The following is a 16235-nucleotide window of genomic DNA, read 5'->3' on the forward strand; positions in this document are numbered from 1 at the left end:
ATTAGTATTGGGTAATACAATTATATTATTACCCTCTCACATCCTTGAAGCCCCTGGGAACCATGATGTTGTATATTGAATATATACAGATGCCAAAGACTGAGGTCAAACAGTGAAACCACTGGGAATATGGGGAGGAATAGAGTTCATGATCAAGTGGTGTGTCATTAAAAGCAATTTTGTCAAAGTAAAGAATTGCAAGTCAAGTTTTGTTAGTGTAATCAAATGCCAAGGTTGAGTGGTCTCTGCCTTTTCTGACTTGATAGCAGATTGGTGTGGATTAGAGACCTCTCCAATGGCTAAATCATGACCTTTTGGGTAGGTATTGCTTCAAGGCCATAGGTAGCATGCTACTTCTCTGTGAATTTGGATTAGGCGGAATAGTTTGTACGGATGATTTAGGAGCCCAGGGGACAGGCTTATATCATGGATGTATGGGTGCAGTTCGATGCATGAAGGTGATCTTGAATTGTCTCTAAGCTATTTTCGAGGTTCAGATCATTTTCCATGGACGGGGAGGATGACGGGTTTTAGTGTTTATACAGTTCATCATCCTCAGTGGTTGGAGTGGCTGTATTCATTGGTATGTGTACTATAAGGAACTTGTCGTAGGGGGGTAGTGCTGTCAGTGCACCTCCTAAGGTACACTGTAGGCATTACTTGAAGTTCCTTGCAACATCCCTAAGGCCCTTTCATATTCACATTCTTCCATCTTATTATCCACCCTCTCCCAAAAATTATTACATGGTGCAACAGCAAGGACTTCCTCCTGTTACACCCTTAGAACCTTTTTGCTCTCAATTTCCTTTTCAGTGCTGAATGACCTCATAGGTCCCAGCGCTTGGTATTTGGCATAAATTTAACATTCCATTCCACTCTAAGAAATTTCCATCATGAATTGTATGTGGATGGGATGACCTGGCAAACTGTTGGCAATGATGCCTTGTTTGTTTCAATTTAGTAGTTGAAAACCTGCCTGGCTCTGCATTCACACTTGGTTGCTGAGTACAAAGGGCAGGAGTTGTTTAGTGTTTCTTGTCCAGCGATTCATGCTTGTGTGATAGTTCAGGGGAGTTTCTGGTGAGCTCCATAACGGCTCATAGCAGCCAGTGGGATAGAGATGAAATCTGAGACAGGATGACAAAAGTCAGATGTTGTTGTGGAAAGTTTAAAGTCCAAGTACTGTATGGCGTGTTTATGCATTAACCTACTGCGTTGCACTATGGGTTGAATCAGTTTAAATGACCCCCATTTCAATCACTGTATTTTTACAGTAATCTCTGCCCAACAGTTAACCTTAAGGAAAAGTGAATAAAGATTAATAGGAGAATTGTCAGTTAGCCATGGCTGTAGTTGTAAAAGATTGTTTGACAAGATAACTGAGCTTTGAATTCTCACAGGACTGGCCAGACATTGCTGTGAATGTAGGTGCCCAAACAGAGGTTATACAGCAAAATAGAGTTATTTGCTTTTTTAAGCGATTTATGTTAGTGCTCTTAGAATCAGGGTCCTTTCTTTAACCTGAATGCTGGGGATCAATCTTTAGCCTCTCCTTTTAACTTGGAACAGTTGGATTTAGCAACTGGCGTCACATGACATTAACTGTTATGTGTTATAACCAAAAGTCTCTTCCTTTTTCAGTCTCTTTGAGATGAGGTTGCAAGACCCACGCTCTTTTCAACCCACTAAAGTCGACTAAGCACTAGGTGCAAATTTCACTGATGATAAAATCAACAGTGACAGTGGATTTTTCAGAAAATGGATCTAATCGTTTAGCTCCCCAATGGGATCGATCGTGGGACGAGCTTTTGAACGACTAGAATCATTGAATAATAACCACTGTGAAACAAAAGAGAATAGCTTGAAAATATCTTGTTATAAGTAATTAATTATAATACAATATTATTACCCTCTCACATCCTGACCATGATGTTGCATATTGAATATATACAGATATATTTTAAACTTATATATATATATATATATATATATATATATATATATATATATATATATATATTATATATATATATGTATATATATATATATGTATATATATATATATATATATATATATATATATATATATATAGCCTATATATATATATATATATATATATATATATATATATATATATATATATATATATATATATATATATATATATATATATAAATATATATATGAAAAATTCACCACGAAGGAAAAAGATACACTGGAGTGCTGCCAGGCCTTTCAACTGGCGACCTTTACTTAGCTAAGTAAAGGGCGCCAGTCGAAAGGCCTGGCAGCACTCCTGTGTTTCTCTTTCCTTCGTGGATTTTGTCTTCATTTATATATTCATCACGTTCCATATTTTTGTGATTCAGTTCTACATGCATGCACATATATATATATATTGTGTATTTATATATATATATATATATATATATATATATATATATATATATATATATATATATATATATATATATATATATATATATATATATATATATATATATATATATATATATATATATATATATATATATATATATATATATATATATATATATATATATATATATATATATATATATATATATATATATATATATATATATATATATATATATATATATATATATATATATATATTTATATATATATATATATATATATATATATATATATATATATATATATATATATAATATATATATATATATAAAGAATACTTTCATTAGAAACTTCCAAAATTAGATAAACTTTTTTTTTGTTAAAGTCTTTGTCATTGTTATGGGACAAAGTATGATCTTGCAATTGTCAAAGTTTTTTTTTTTACAAATTATTATATATACTCGTATATAAAAAAGCGGGCATGAATGATTGACAGGTAATGTTAATAACGATTGTTTTGTAGGCGGTAAATCCTCGTTCGGAGCTGAGGTCTGTAGTGCGACAGGTGAGTGTCTGAGTCAAGACCTACTTAACTCAGATCTTGGTCTGAGTGACCGTCAGTCAGTCAGTCAGTCACCTGTCTCGTTCCAGACGATGAGGAATAAGAGAAAAAACGTGGAACTTTGGTATGGTGTGGTTAGAAACGACGCGCTTTACATGTCCTGCAACTGGAACTTCAGAAGTTCAGGCGAAGATGCAATGCATTACTCGCGTATTACAATTTTCCTTGTATTTGTATTATTTGCGTAAATGTTTATTTTTTTATTTTTATATTTATTTTAACTTATCTGTTTTTCTAATAACTGGTCTCCTCTTTCTGCATTTCCCTTTACCTTCTGTTACTTCTTTCAAATGAACACCATATTCTTTGGAAGCTTGAATTTCAAGTCAATGGCCCCTGTGGTGAGGTTGTTCCATATGAATAGGGTTCATCTTCTGAATAATAATAATAATAATAATAATAATAATAATAATAATAATAATAATAATAATAATAATAATAATTGCCTATATTTATGTTTTAGATAGTAAAACGCGCTGCATTTTAATTTGAATATTTTACTAGAATTGCCTTAATGTCAGAACTGGATTTGTGGTTGGGTTAAACCATCTGTTATTATCAGTGATAGGCATTATTTAAACATGCCAGTTTTACAGTTGTTATAGAAAATGTAATTTTATTAGTTGTCTTAGCCCGGTTACTAGCTAATTTTAATGGTGCCTCAAGATCCGAAGGCTATATAACACCGAGGGAAATAATGTTTTGAAAAAAGATAATTGCTGCTATTATACAGATTTGTCTCATAGTCAGGAGCAACATTATAAGCATGGCACGTTATTATTAAGGTTCTTTCGACATTCGGAGATAAATATCTAAGTTAGTGATCGCTTATATGACTTCATTTGCGTTACAGATATAGTGACTATAGTTTTACTACTTTAGGAAAAGTACTTTCATTTTTTATAGGGCCTGGACTGAGTACACTTTTGCTTGCATTGTTTGAGTTTTGGCTGGAATTCACTCTCTCTCTCTGCCTCACTCTCTCTGTCTCTCATATATATATATAATTATATATATATATATATATATATATATATATATATATATATATATATATATATATATATATATATATATATATATATATATATATATATATATATAATATATATATATATTTATTAAAACTGTTTTGTTTTTCTCACTTTATCGATTGCACAGCTAAGGAAATGCCTTAAAATGTGAAAGATTGGATGATTGAAGATTTAATCAGTGACGTAGCATTTTATTTTGATATTATTATTATAATTATTCCAGAGATGAACTCTATTCATATGGAACAAGCCCACCAAAGGGGCCATTGACCTGAAATTATGCTTCCATGAATATGGTGTTATTCAGAAGAAGTAACAGAAGGCAATGGGAAATACAGAAGGTATAGATCAGTTATTAGAAAAAAAATAAATTAAATTAATAAATGAATAAAAATTTAAGTAAAATATTATAAAACGTTTCATCACATTATATTCAATTACATTAAACAGTTGACATAAATGCTGCTAAACCTTGAAGCCCTGGATATATGAAATGTTTTTCAAAAGTCTTTTATGTAGGAAATAGCACCATGCCTATCATTCTGTCGGATTCTGTTAGGGCGCGCCGATTCTGAATGACTGATTAGCCATCGTTTTCAGTGTCATTAAGTGGCTTGGCAAAATTGATCGCTAGTTGCTTTAGACATTACTGAAAGGCATTTGGACATTTATCTGTGACACGACGCCAGTAAGTTGCAAAGAAGAGACAAATTGACAGCCATTGAAGTGAATGTGAAAAAAATGCTCAGGTCTTGGCATCAGCAGAACAAACAACTACTGGTCATTTTCATTGCCCCAAAGCTATTTTTTGTAACTTACATAAAGTTATATTCCAGTTTCTTTGCAATAGGAGACATTCGTCTATAATTGTTATTTGCAGCGCACCTTGCTCTGTTATGTAATTATTAATGTTTATAATTTCTTGTTTACAGACAAAGTTTCATTCGAAGGGTCACAGCCATTTCGATTGAAGTCGTTTCAGTAAATCCATAAAGGCAATTTGATACAACACAGGGTTTTTCAGTATTATTAAAATTGCTTTTACCAGACCACTGACTGAGTTGATTACTACCTCTCACGGGGCTGGGCCGAAGGATTTGTTTTTACTTATACTTTTTTTAATATTTTGTCAAATTATATTTTTAAAGTTTAAAATTGGATTAATTGCAAACGAAGTTTCTGACAAAGTTTCAGTGATCGATTTATTTCCGAAACTTGATAGCCGCTGCTGCTTATACTTTGGACGTTCACATAAAAATGTTCAATTATTATTGTTACTTTCCACCAAAAGCATTCAGGAGCTGGGCTAGGTGGTCCATTCCTTAGGTGTTCGTGTGGTAGACCAGAAAGTTACTGAATAAAACGAAACAAAGAAACGTTATAGATCTGATTACTGGAGTCATGGTGTGTAACAAAGCACTTCGCTCTCCTTTCCAAAAGCTAAATTCAGATACTGCACTTGATAAACCCGTAGACCAATCCCCTACCAGAGAACTAAGGAATGCCTCTCAATAAAACGAAATTTGTACACGGTCTTTCGTTGCAATTGTTTTGAAATTATCAGTGTTTCTGAGAATTCAACTCTGAGTCAATATTTTTAGTTAGGAACCAATTTGGAGAAGCGTTTTAACTTAGTTTTTTTTTAAAGTAAATTAGCATCCAGAAATCATTAAGTAAATAATCATAACTTTAGATGTTGTTGCTTAATTAAAATCACGATACTGCTGAGCGAGAAAATGAGAATAATTAACAAGTAATTCATGGGAGCTGTAAAAAGCACCTATGGCCAGCTCTCTGAAAGCTGTTAATCAGCTCAGTGGTCTGGTTAAACTATTTTAATAATACTGTAAAAGGCACCATATATTTATGTAAACTTGGGTCTGTTTGTAAGTGATGTTTGTATAGTGTCGAATGAGAGTCTGTAATATAGCTTAAATATGACAATATTTATAAAAAGAAACTGGTAAATGTTTGAAGAAATCAGCTCTTAAGTTTAAATTGCTTATATGAAAACGAACTGGGTTGTATCGAATCGGCCTTATAGATGTCCTGAGACGACTTCAATTTTTACCAAAACGACCCAGGAGGAGGAACCAGGAACCAGTGGAACATCCAAATATGCGAACTGAGGTCGATATAGAATGATATTATTCAACTTTCATGACAGGACAGCAGTTGACGATTGAACTCGGTGAGTTTTATACCTGGTCAGATAATCTTAAAGAATCAAAACCCATTAATCTGGTGGATAACTCAAGGGTCGTTACGAGTGCAAAAATCTTTACATTTATTAAAAAAATGCATATTTCATTTTTGCAGCTAACTGACGTTACTATTTTTATATATAAGTACTATAATACGTACTTTTAGATAAGGGTAGGTTAATAAAACTGACGCAGGACTGAGGTCTAAGCTTTGTTCCCAGAGGTGTCATCTTAAATCCTACAATTAGAGGGCCAGGAATATTATTATACTACCCAAATCAATTCAAGTTCTAATTCAGATTTCGTACTGAATACTTGTTTACAAAACCTGTCTATGAAAATGAGTTTGGTTGATACTGCTTTGTAATGTGCACAAAACGTTAAATGGTTTCTGAGGGTAAATAACAGTTGCTTCTATTAAATGTGCTCTTTCTGACATTCGTTGCCTGATAAACCAGTGATAGTGATCATTGTTCTTAAAACTCCCTGTATCTCGGTAGGTCAGTATTACAGTACCTTCCGATTCTCTCTCTCTCTCTCTCTCTCTCTCTCTCTCTCTCTCTCTCTCTCTCTCTCTCTGTATCCGTTATGTTAGCCAATGGGGTACATACCTCAATAATTCACCTTTTGTATTGTTATTGCATCCTATAACCCACTCCCCTTATTACACATCCGTTAATGAAGTTCGTTTATATTTTTCAATGACACTGCTTACAGAATTAATACTTCCTTTTAAATAAATCTGGGTTCTGTCTTTGCTCAGAACGCGTAGTGTACACCCATCAGACCTGACTCTTCCACCAAAGACAGCAACTGGAGATACTTTTTTTTTCTCAGACATAAAACTTGCTCTTTGTTTTTCATGTATAAAACAGAGCTTAGTTCAGACAACAACATCAGACGTACTGGTTTTCCTGAGTATTCCACAAATGACTGGCACTTGGGTCTAGGTCTATCAATTCACTGCACAGATTTACTGTATTATTTGTTGAGAGTTATAAATTCCAAATACTACATAGTAGTTCTGATCCCTCTGTAAGGATGAGGGTTAAATTCAACTGTAACACTGTTCTAATAATGAATCTGTTGTTTTTTAGGTCTCTGGACGTTTTGACTGATAGATCACGTCTAATTCATAACACAGCGGCTTCGAGTCGATTTTTCTACGACTGTATAAAGTAGCCACTTATTGCTGGATGGTAAGGAAGTGTGCGTCACTTTCTTTTCTTTCTTTTTTTACTTATTCAGTGTTAAAGAAGCGCAAGGCTTATTATGCAATGTATCAGAAAATACCGATACACGAACACACTCAGTTAATTTTTTGCTCACTGATCTATTTATTAGTAAAATGGAGGATAATGCGTCCATGATAAAGTTTAGATATAGCCCATGATAATGCACCTTGATCTGTTCCATGAATAGGTGGATATAGTATGTCCTACTTTTCAATATTTCAGCACATGCTGGTTTCCTCAAAAGGATTTCCTGAATAAAAAAGTGTAATATTGCTCTTGTGGTTTATGGGTTTAACGACTGATTTTGAACGACTGAAATCATTAAACGAGGAATGTTGGGAACTTAAAAATTCTGTTACTCTCGTGTACAATTCGCAAGAATCAGATTTGTTTTAGAGCTTTGTGCTAACAACTGACAACATCCGAAGTAACAAGTTTTGTTGTGACACTACACTACAGTAAACATATTAAGAACCATGACTGATTAAACCTTTCGAGAAGTAGACATAATCTGATGCGTTTGACAGTACTGCATTCAAAAAGTCATTTGCACAGAATGCTACGTTGTAAAAGGAGTTAGGTTTGCTTAAGTTTGTAGTAATGAACTGAGCTTCTTTCAAATGACATTCTATTCATTAATTTTACAATATAGTTTGTAATGGGATTTGTTCCCCATTGTAGTTTTTCACTCATATTCCACAATCCACTGTATAAAATCAGAAGATATGTAGAACTATATCATATCTTTTTCAACTCATTAGGGGAAGGTTTAAGCTTTATCATTTCGTATTCGAATAGATTTTGTTTTCTACAGAGTTTTTTTCTTTTGCAGGTTCATTACTCCAGTGCTTCATGGGTGAAATGAAAGAAAATTAAACATTCGAGGTGTTCTGATGGTGTGTAAAGCAGACAGACGACGATTTGCCACTCATGGCATTTATGACAATCAGAAATATACTGAAAGCTTAAAAAAATGACAGAGAGAAGATAGTAAACAAACTTACTGCTTCTGACAAGGGGAACTGTCCGATTAAAGCTTTGATGTTGTGTGGAAGGTCATTCTCTGTGCCTCTGGGTTTACCAGATAGTGGGTAGGAGCACTTGGAATCTCGTTATTCCATTCATGTATTGGATGAAGAGTCCTTTGGCCACCTTACAGAGATGAGCATCCTTCTCTAATCATGTACTCATCGAGGTTACAGTGACAGCCCTTGGGTTCATCAATCCACTGTAAAGTGGGCAAGCCACAGTAAAGTTTTATTCCTAGGAAGCCACACACTCGTTTCCAAAGACAGCTACCGACATTTTTACTGATCACACCTTCTCCTGCCAACCTCCTACCCCTCACCTCCCACTTCAGTTGATGAATACAGCAAATCTATAAGAATGGAATTGCCCTCCAATGCTGTAAGGCAACTTCTGGTGGTGGTGAAAGCAAGCTGTTAATGAAAGGGTGCTCAGTAAGAGACCCACAGCTTAATTATCTCACAATAGTCCCATCAGAGGGCCACTCTTCCCGAAGGCATCTGGATCCCAGTTGCAGAAAGTAGAGTGCCTGGGGATCCTAGATCACTAGTCACAGATGAACTTTCCAGAGCCAATTCAACCCAGGCTGGGGATGGACATGCATGCATTTAACACCCTGAACATGCACTTCACAGAATGCAAACAAATCTCTAGTGAATATTGCACTGCTACCAGCAGTGTTACCTTGGATCAAGTCACCCCATTCAATGATGACAACGGCCATTAGTACAAACCACCATCTGGTGGGTCAAATCCTGCTGCAAGGTAATAAAAATATAACAATCAGTTCATGTTCAAACAGTGCAGTACAGTGATGTGACTGAAGAATGATAAGGCGAATAATGTAGCTGGCAAGCTAGGAAAATGACTAATAGGTCAGAACCCTGCTTAACCTGCCATTTACCATCACATTGTCCATGACTGGAGGTTTGTCAAGCCGCAGTGTCCATGTATAAATGTGTGCCAGGCTACAAGTGTTCAGTCCTAGACAAATACCATACAATATAAGGGTATGGATGCCAGAAAAGAGTGAGGAAGATCACAGGTATCTTATGCCACTGACCACTTCCACACAGGAAAAAAAAATACAAAGTTTACTAAAACTAGAGTATGGAAGCAGCTCTAAATTAAAATGCAATTTTTTGAGCAGTCAGCCAGTGAGAAGCTAGCCTATGAAAACAATGGAACAGATAAAAAAAATCACTGAGAATGATGCCATACTAACAAAGCAAACCTGTTTAAGAAACAAAAAAAGATGAAAAATAAGTGAAATGTTACCAACTGCCCATGAAGTGTTTATGAAACCACTTTTCACTCATTGTTTTCAAGTATGTCTGCACTGTGAACGCGGAGAAATATGAGTTAGTGGAGCCAGGTTACTACAAAGATATTAGAGAAATTATTTTTTATGCACAATTCACCAGAGTACTTGCTGTGCTTGGAACTAAGGATGTAACAAAACAAGGATATACCAAGAAGTAGTTTTTCAAGAAAACAATTCACGATAACTGGCTAGAGGGCCTGTCTGAGGAACAAGGAAACTGACGAGAGGGCCTGCCTGAGGAGCAAGGAAACTGGCGAGAGGGCCTGCCTGAGGAACAAGGAAACTGGCAAAAGGGCCTACCTGAGGAACAAGGAAACTGGCGAGAAGGCCTGCCTGAGGAACAAGGAAACTGGAGAGAGAGCCTGCCTGAGGAACAAGGAAACTGGCGAGAGGGCCTGCCTGAGGACAAGGAAACTGGCGAGGGGCCTGCCTGAGGAACAAGGAAACTGGAGAGAGGGCCTGCCTGAGGAACAAGAAAACTGGCGAGAGGGCCTGCCTGAGGAACAAGAAAACTGGCAAGTGGGCCTGGCTGAGGAACAAGAAAACTGGCGAGAGAGTCTGCCTGAGGAACAAGGAAACCGGCGAGAGAGCCTGCCTGAGGAACAAGGAAACTGGCGAGAGGGCTTGCCTGAGGAACAAGGAAACTGGAGAGGGGGGCCTATCTGAGAAACAAGGAAACTGGCGAAAGGGCCTGCCTGAGGAACAAAGAAACTGGAGAGAGGGCCTGCCCGAGGAACAAAGAAACTGGCGAGAGTGCCTACCCAAGGAACAAGGAAACTGGCGAGAGGGCCTGCCTGAGCAACAAGGAAACTGGGGAGAGGGCCTGCCCAAGGAACAAGGAAACCGGCGAGAGGGCCTGCCCAAGGAACAAGGAAACTGGCGAGAGGGCCTGCCCATGGAACAAGGAAACTGGCGAGAGGGCCTGCCTGAGGAACAAGGAAACTGGAGAGAGGGCCTGCCCTAGGAACAAGGAGACTGGCGAGAGGGCCTGCCTGAGGAACAAGGAAACTGGCAAGAGGGCCTGTCCGGGAAACAAGGAAATGTGCGAGAGGGCCTGCCTGAGGAACAAGGAAACTGGCGAGAGGGCCTGCCTGAGGGACAAGGAAACTGGCGAGAGGGCCTGCCTGAGAACAAGGAAACTGGGAAGGTTTGGGAACATGCGTGAGGCCTGCCTGAGGAACAAGGAAACTGGCGAGGGCCTGCCTGAGAGCAAAGAAACTGGCGAGAGGGCCTGCCTGAGAACAAGAAACTGGTCAAATTCAGTGTGAGGAACAAGGAAACTGGCGAGAGGCCTGCCTTTTGCTCACTGATCAGGAACAAGTAAAATGGAGGAAGATCATCCATGATAAAGTTTAGAGTATCTGAGAGCCTGATCTGAGAACAAGGAAACTGGCGAGAGACCTGCCTGAGGAACAAGGAAACTGGCGGTTTTCCTCAGGAGGGCCTGCCTGAGGAACAAGGAAACTGGCGAGAGGGCCTGCCTGAGGAACAAGGAAACTGGCGAGAGGGCCTGCCTGAGGAACAAGGAAACTGGCGAGAGGGCCTGCCTGAGGAGCAAGGAAACTGGCAAGAGGGCCTGCCTGTTTGGAACAAGGAAACTGGCAAAAGGGCCTGACCTGAGGAACAAGGAAACTGGCGAGAAGGCCTGCCTGAGGAACAAGGAAACTGGAGAACTACGTTGTAAATTAGGTGCCTGAGGAACAAGGAAACTGGCAGAGGGCCTGCCTGAGGACAAGGGGGGGGGGCCTGCCCAAAGGAACAGAAACTGGCGAGAGGGGCCTGCCTGAGGAACAAGAAAACTGGCGAGAGGCCCTGCCTGAGCAAGGAAACTGGCGAGGGGCCTGCCTGAGGAACAGGTTTTTCTACAAACTGGCTTTAGAGGGCCTGCCTGAGGACAAGGAAACTGGCGAGGGGCCTGCCTGTGGAACAGGAAACTGGCCAGATGGCCTGCCTGAGGACAAGAGAAACTGGGAGGGGGCCTGCCTGAGGACAAGATTAAAGCTGGCGAGAAAGCCTGCCTGAGGGTTTAACAGGGAAACTGGCGAGAGGGCCTGCCTGAGGAACAAGGAAACTGGCGAGAGGGCCTGCCTGAGGACAAGGAAACTGGCGAGGTTACAGGGCCTGCCTGAGGACAATTTCCACTGTAAAGTGGGCAGGCCTGCCAGAGGAACAGGGAAACTGGCGAGAGGGCCTGCCTGAGGACAAGGAAACTGGCTTGGGGCCTGCCTGAGGAACAAGGAAACTGGCGAGAGGGCCTGCCTGAGGACAAGGAACCTGGCGAAGACCTGCCTGAGGAACAGGGGGTTTCTGGCAAGGGGGCCTGCCTGACGAACAAGAAAACTGGCGAGAGGGCCTGGCTGAGGAACAAGATAACTGGTGAGCCAATTCAGCCTGGCTGAGGAACAAGGAAACTGGCATTTAACAGGGCCTGGCTGAGGAACAAGAAAACTGGCGAGAGGGCCTGCCTGAGGAACAAGAAAACTGGCAAGTGGGCCTGGCCTGAGGAACAAGAAAACTGAAACTTGCCTGAGGAACAAGTAAAACCAGTTCATGTTCAAACAGAGGCCTGCCTGAGGAACAAGGAAACTGGCGAATAAGGGCTTGCAAAGCTGAGGAACAAGGAAAATGGGTCAGAGGGGGCCTGTCTGGAGAACAAGGAAACTGGCGAGAAGGCCTGCCCACGGAACAAGGAAACTGGAGAACAACCCGAGGAACAGACAAAACTGGCAATAGGGCCTGCCTGAGGAACAAAGAAACTGGCGAGAGGGCCTGCCTGAGGAACAAAGAAACTGGCAAGAGGGCCTGCCCAAGGAACAAGGAAACTGGCCAGTGAGGGCCTGCCTGAAAACAATGGAACACAAGGAAACTGGCGAGAGGGCCTGCCCATGGAACAAGGAAACTGGCCCAAAACATATATTAGTTTTGAATTTTCTGGAGGAACAAGGCTACTGGAGAGAGGCCCTGCCCTAGGAACAAGGAAACTGGCTTTTCAGGGCCTGCCTGAGAACAAGAAACTGGCGAGAGGGCCTGTCCAGGTTAACAAGAAATGTGCGAAAGGTCCTGCACTAGGAACAAGGAAACTGGCGAGAGGGCCTGCCTGAGGAACAAGGAAACTGGCGAGAGGGCCTGCCTGAGGAACAAGGAAACTGGCGAGAGGGCCTGCCCAAGGAACAAGGAAACAACTGGCGAGAGGGCCTGCCCGAGGAACAAGGAAACTGGCGAGAGGGCCTGCCCGAAGAACAAGGAAACTGGCAAGACGGCCTGCCCGAGTAAGAAGGAAACTGGCGAGAGGGCCAGCCCGAGTAACAAGGAAACTGGCGAGAGGGCCTGCCCAAGGAACAAGGAAACTGGCGAGAGGGCCTGCCTGAGGAACAAGGAAACTGGTGAGAGGGCCTGCCTGAGGAACAAAGAAACTGGCGAGAGGGCGTGCCTGAGGAACATGGAAACTGGCGAGAGGGCCTACCTGAGGAATAAGGAAACTGGCGAGAGGGCCTGCCCGAGGAACAAGGAAACTGGCGAGAGGGCCTGCCCAAGGAACAAGGAAACTGGCAAGACGGCCTGCCCAAGTAACAAGGAAACTGGCGAAAGCCTGCCCGAACCTGCAAGGAAACAACTGGCGGAGAGGGCCTGCCCGAGGAACAAGGAAAATGGCGAGAGGGCCTGCCTGAGGAACAAGGAAACTGGCAAGACGGCCTGCCCGAGTAACAAGGAAACTGGTGAAAGGGCCTGCCCGAGTAACAAGGAAACTGGCGAGAGGGCCTGCCCAAGGAACAAGGAAACTGGCGAGAGGGCCTGCCCAAGGAACAAGGAAACTGGCGAGAGGGCCTGCCTGAGGAACAAGGAAACTGGCGAGAGGGCGTGCCTGAGGAACAAGAAAACTGGCAAGAGGGCCTGCCTGAGGAATAAGGAAACTGGCGAGAGGGTCTGCCCGGGAACAAGGAAACTGGCGACAAGGGCCTGCCTGAGGAACAAAGGGAAACTGGCGAGAGGGCCTGCCTGAGGAACAAGGAAACTGGAGAAAGGGCCTGCCTGAGGAACAAGGAAACTGGCGAGAGGGCCTGCCTGAGGAACAAGGAAACTGGCGTGAGGGCCTGCCCGAGGAACAAGGAAACTGGCGAGAGGGCCTGCCTGAGGAACAAGGAAACTGGCGTGAGGGCCTGCCAGAGGAACAAGGAAACTGGCGTGAGGGCCTGCCCGAGGAACAAGGAAACTGGCGAGGGGGCCTGCCTGAGGAACAAGGAAACTGGCGAAAGGGCCTGCCTGAGGAACAAGGAAACTGGCGAAAGGGCCTGCCTGAGGAACAAGGAAACTGGCAAGAGGACCTGCTGAGGAACAAGGAAACTGGCGAGAGGGCCTGCCTGAGGAACAAGGAAACTGGCGAGAGGGCCTGCCTGAGGAACAAGGAAACTGGCGAGAGGGCCTGCCTGAGGAACAAGGAAACTGGCGAGAGGGCCTGCCTGAGGAACAAGGAAACTGGCAAGAGGGCCTGCTTGAGGAACAAGGAAACTGGCGAGATGGACTGCCTGAGAACAAGGAAACTGGCGAGAGGGCCTGCCTGAGGAACAAGGAAACTGCGAGAGGGCCTGCCTGAGGAACAAGGAAACTGGAGAGAGGGCCTGCCCAAGGAACAAGGAAACTGGCGAGAGGGCCTGCCCGAGGAACAAGGAAACTGGCGAGAGGGCCTGCCTGAGGAACAAGGAAACTGGCGAGAGGGCCTGCCTGAGGAATAAGGAAAACTGGCGAGAGGGCCTGCCTGAGGAACAAGGAAACTGGCGAGGGGCTTGCCTGAGAACAAGAACAGGAACAAGGAAACTGGCGAGAGGACCTGCTCGTGGAACAAGAAAACTGGCAAGAGGGCCTGCCTGAGGAATAAGGAAACTGGCGAGAGGGCCTGCCTGAGGACAAGGAAACTGGCGAGAGGACCTGCTCGTGGAACAAGAAAACTGGCAAGAGGGCCTGCCTGAGGAATAAGGAAACTGGCGAGAGGGCCTGCCTGAGGAACAAGGAAACTGCGAGAGGGCCTGCCTGAGGAACAAGGAAACTGGCGAAACTGCCCAAGGAACAAGGAAACTGGCGAGAGGGCCTGCCCGTGGAACAAGGAAACTGGCGAGAGGGCCTGCCCGAGGAACAAGGAAACTGGCGAGAGGGCCTGCCTGAGGAACAAGGAAACTGGCGAGAGGGCCTGCCTGAGGAACAAGGAAACTGGCGAGAGGGCCTGCCTGAGGAACAAGGAAACTGGCGAGAGGGCCTGCCTGAGGAACAAGAAAACTGGCGAGAGGGCCTGCCTGAGGAACAAGGAAACTGGCGAGAGGGCCTGCCTGAGGAACAAGGAAACTGGCGAGAGGGCCTGTCCGGAAACAAGGAAATGTGCGAGAGGGCCTGCCTGAGGAACAAGGAAACTGGCGAGAGGGCCTGCCTGAGGAACAAGGAAACTGGCATGAGAGGGCCTGCCTGAGGAACAAGGAAACTGGCGAGAGGGCCTGCCCGAGGAACAAGGAAACTGGCGAGAGGGCCCAAGGAAACTGGAATGAGAACTAAGAAACTGGCGAGAGGGCCTGCCTGAGGAACAAGGAAACTGGCGAGAGGGCCTGCCTGAGGAACAAGGAAACTGGCGAGAGGGCCTGCCTGAGGAACAAGGAAACTGGCGAGAGGGCCTGCTCACGGAACAAGGAAACTGGCAAGAGGGCCTGCCTGAGGAACAAGGAAACTGGCGAGAGGGCCTGCCCGAGGAACAAGGAAACTGGCGAGAGGGCCTGCCCAAGGAATAAGGAAACTGGCGAGAGGGCCTGCCCGAGGAACAAGGAAACTGGCGAGAGGGCCTGCCTGAGGAACAAGGAAACTGGCGAGAGGGCCTGCCTGAGGAACAAGGAAACTGGCGAGAGGGCCTGCCCAAGGAATAAGGAAACTGGCGAGAGGGCCTGCCTGAGGAACAAGGAAACTGGCGAGAGGGCCTGCCTGAGGAACAAGGAAACTGGCAAAGAGGGCCTGCCCAAGGAACAAGGAAACTGGCAGAAGGCCTGCCCTAGGAACAAGGAAACTGGAGAGACTGCCTGCCTGAGGAATAAGAAACTGGCGAGAGGGCCTGCCTGAGGAACAAGGAAACTGGCGAGAGGGCCTGCCCTAGGAACAAGGAAACTGGCGAGAGGGCCTGCCTGAGGAACAAGGGAAACTGGAAACCTGCCTGAGGAACAAGGAAACTGGCAAGTGGGCCTGCCCTGAGGAGGGGCCCTGCCTGAGGAACAAGGAAACTGGCGAGAGGGCCTGCCTGAGGAACAAGGAAACTGGCGAGAGGGCTTGCCTGAGGAACAATGAAACTGGCGAGGGGCCTGCCCAGGAACAAGGAAACTGGCGAGAGGGCCTGCCTGAGGAACAAGGAAACTGGCGAGAGGGCCTGCCTGAGGAACCAA

The 16235-nt window shown here is 43.4% G+C and overlaps 1 long non-coding RNA gene across 1 annotated transcript; it reads left to right on the forward strand.

Moving 5' to 3' along the window:
* Positions 1-6098: 6098 nt before the first annotated feature.
* Positions 6099-9104, forward strand: LOC136854540 (uncharacterized). Its single transcript, XR_010857726.1, has 3 exons — positions 6099-6230; positions 7341-7442; positions 8311-9104. It is a non-coding gene; the product is annotated as an uncharacterized lncRNA (long non-coding RNA).
* Positions 9105-16235: the final 7131 nt, after the last annotated feature.

The sequence above is a fragment of the Macrobrachium rosenbergii genome, chromosome 3 (genome assembly GCF_040412425.1).
Source record: "Macrobrachium rosenbergii isolate ZJJX-2024 chromosome 3, ASM4041242v1, whole genome shotgun sequence".
Classification (NCBI taxonomy): Eukaryota; Metazoa; Arthropoda; class Malacostraca; order Decapoda; family Palaemonidae; genus Macrobrachium; species Macrobrachium rosenbergii.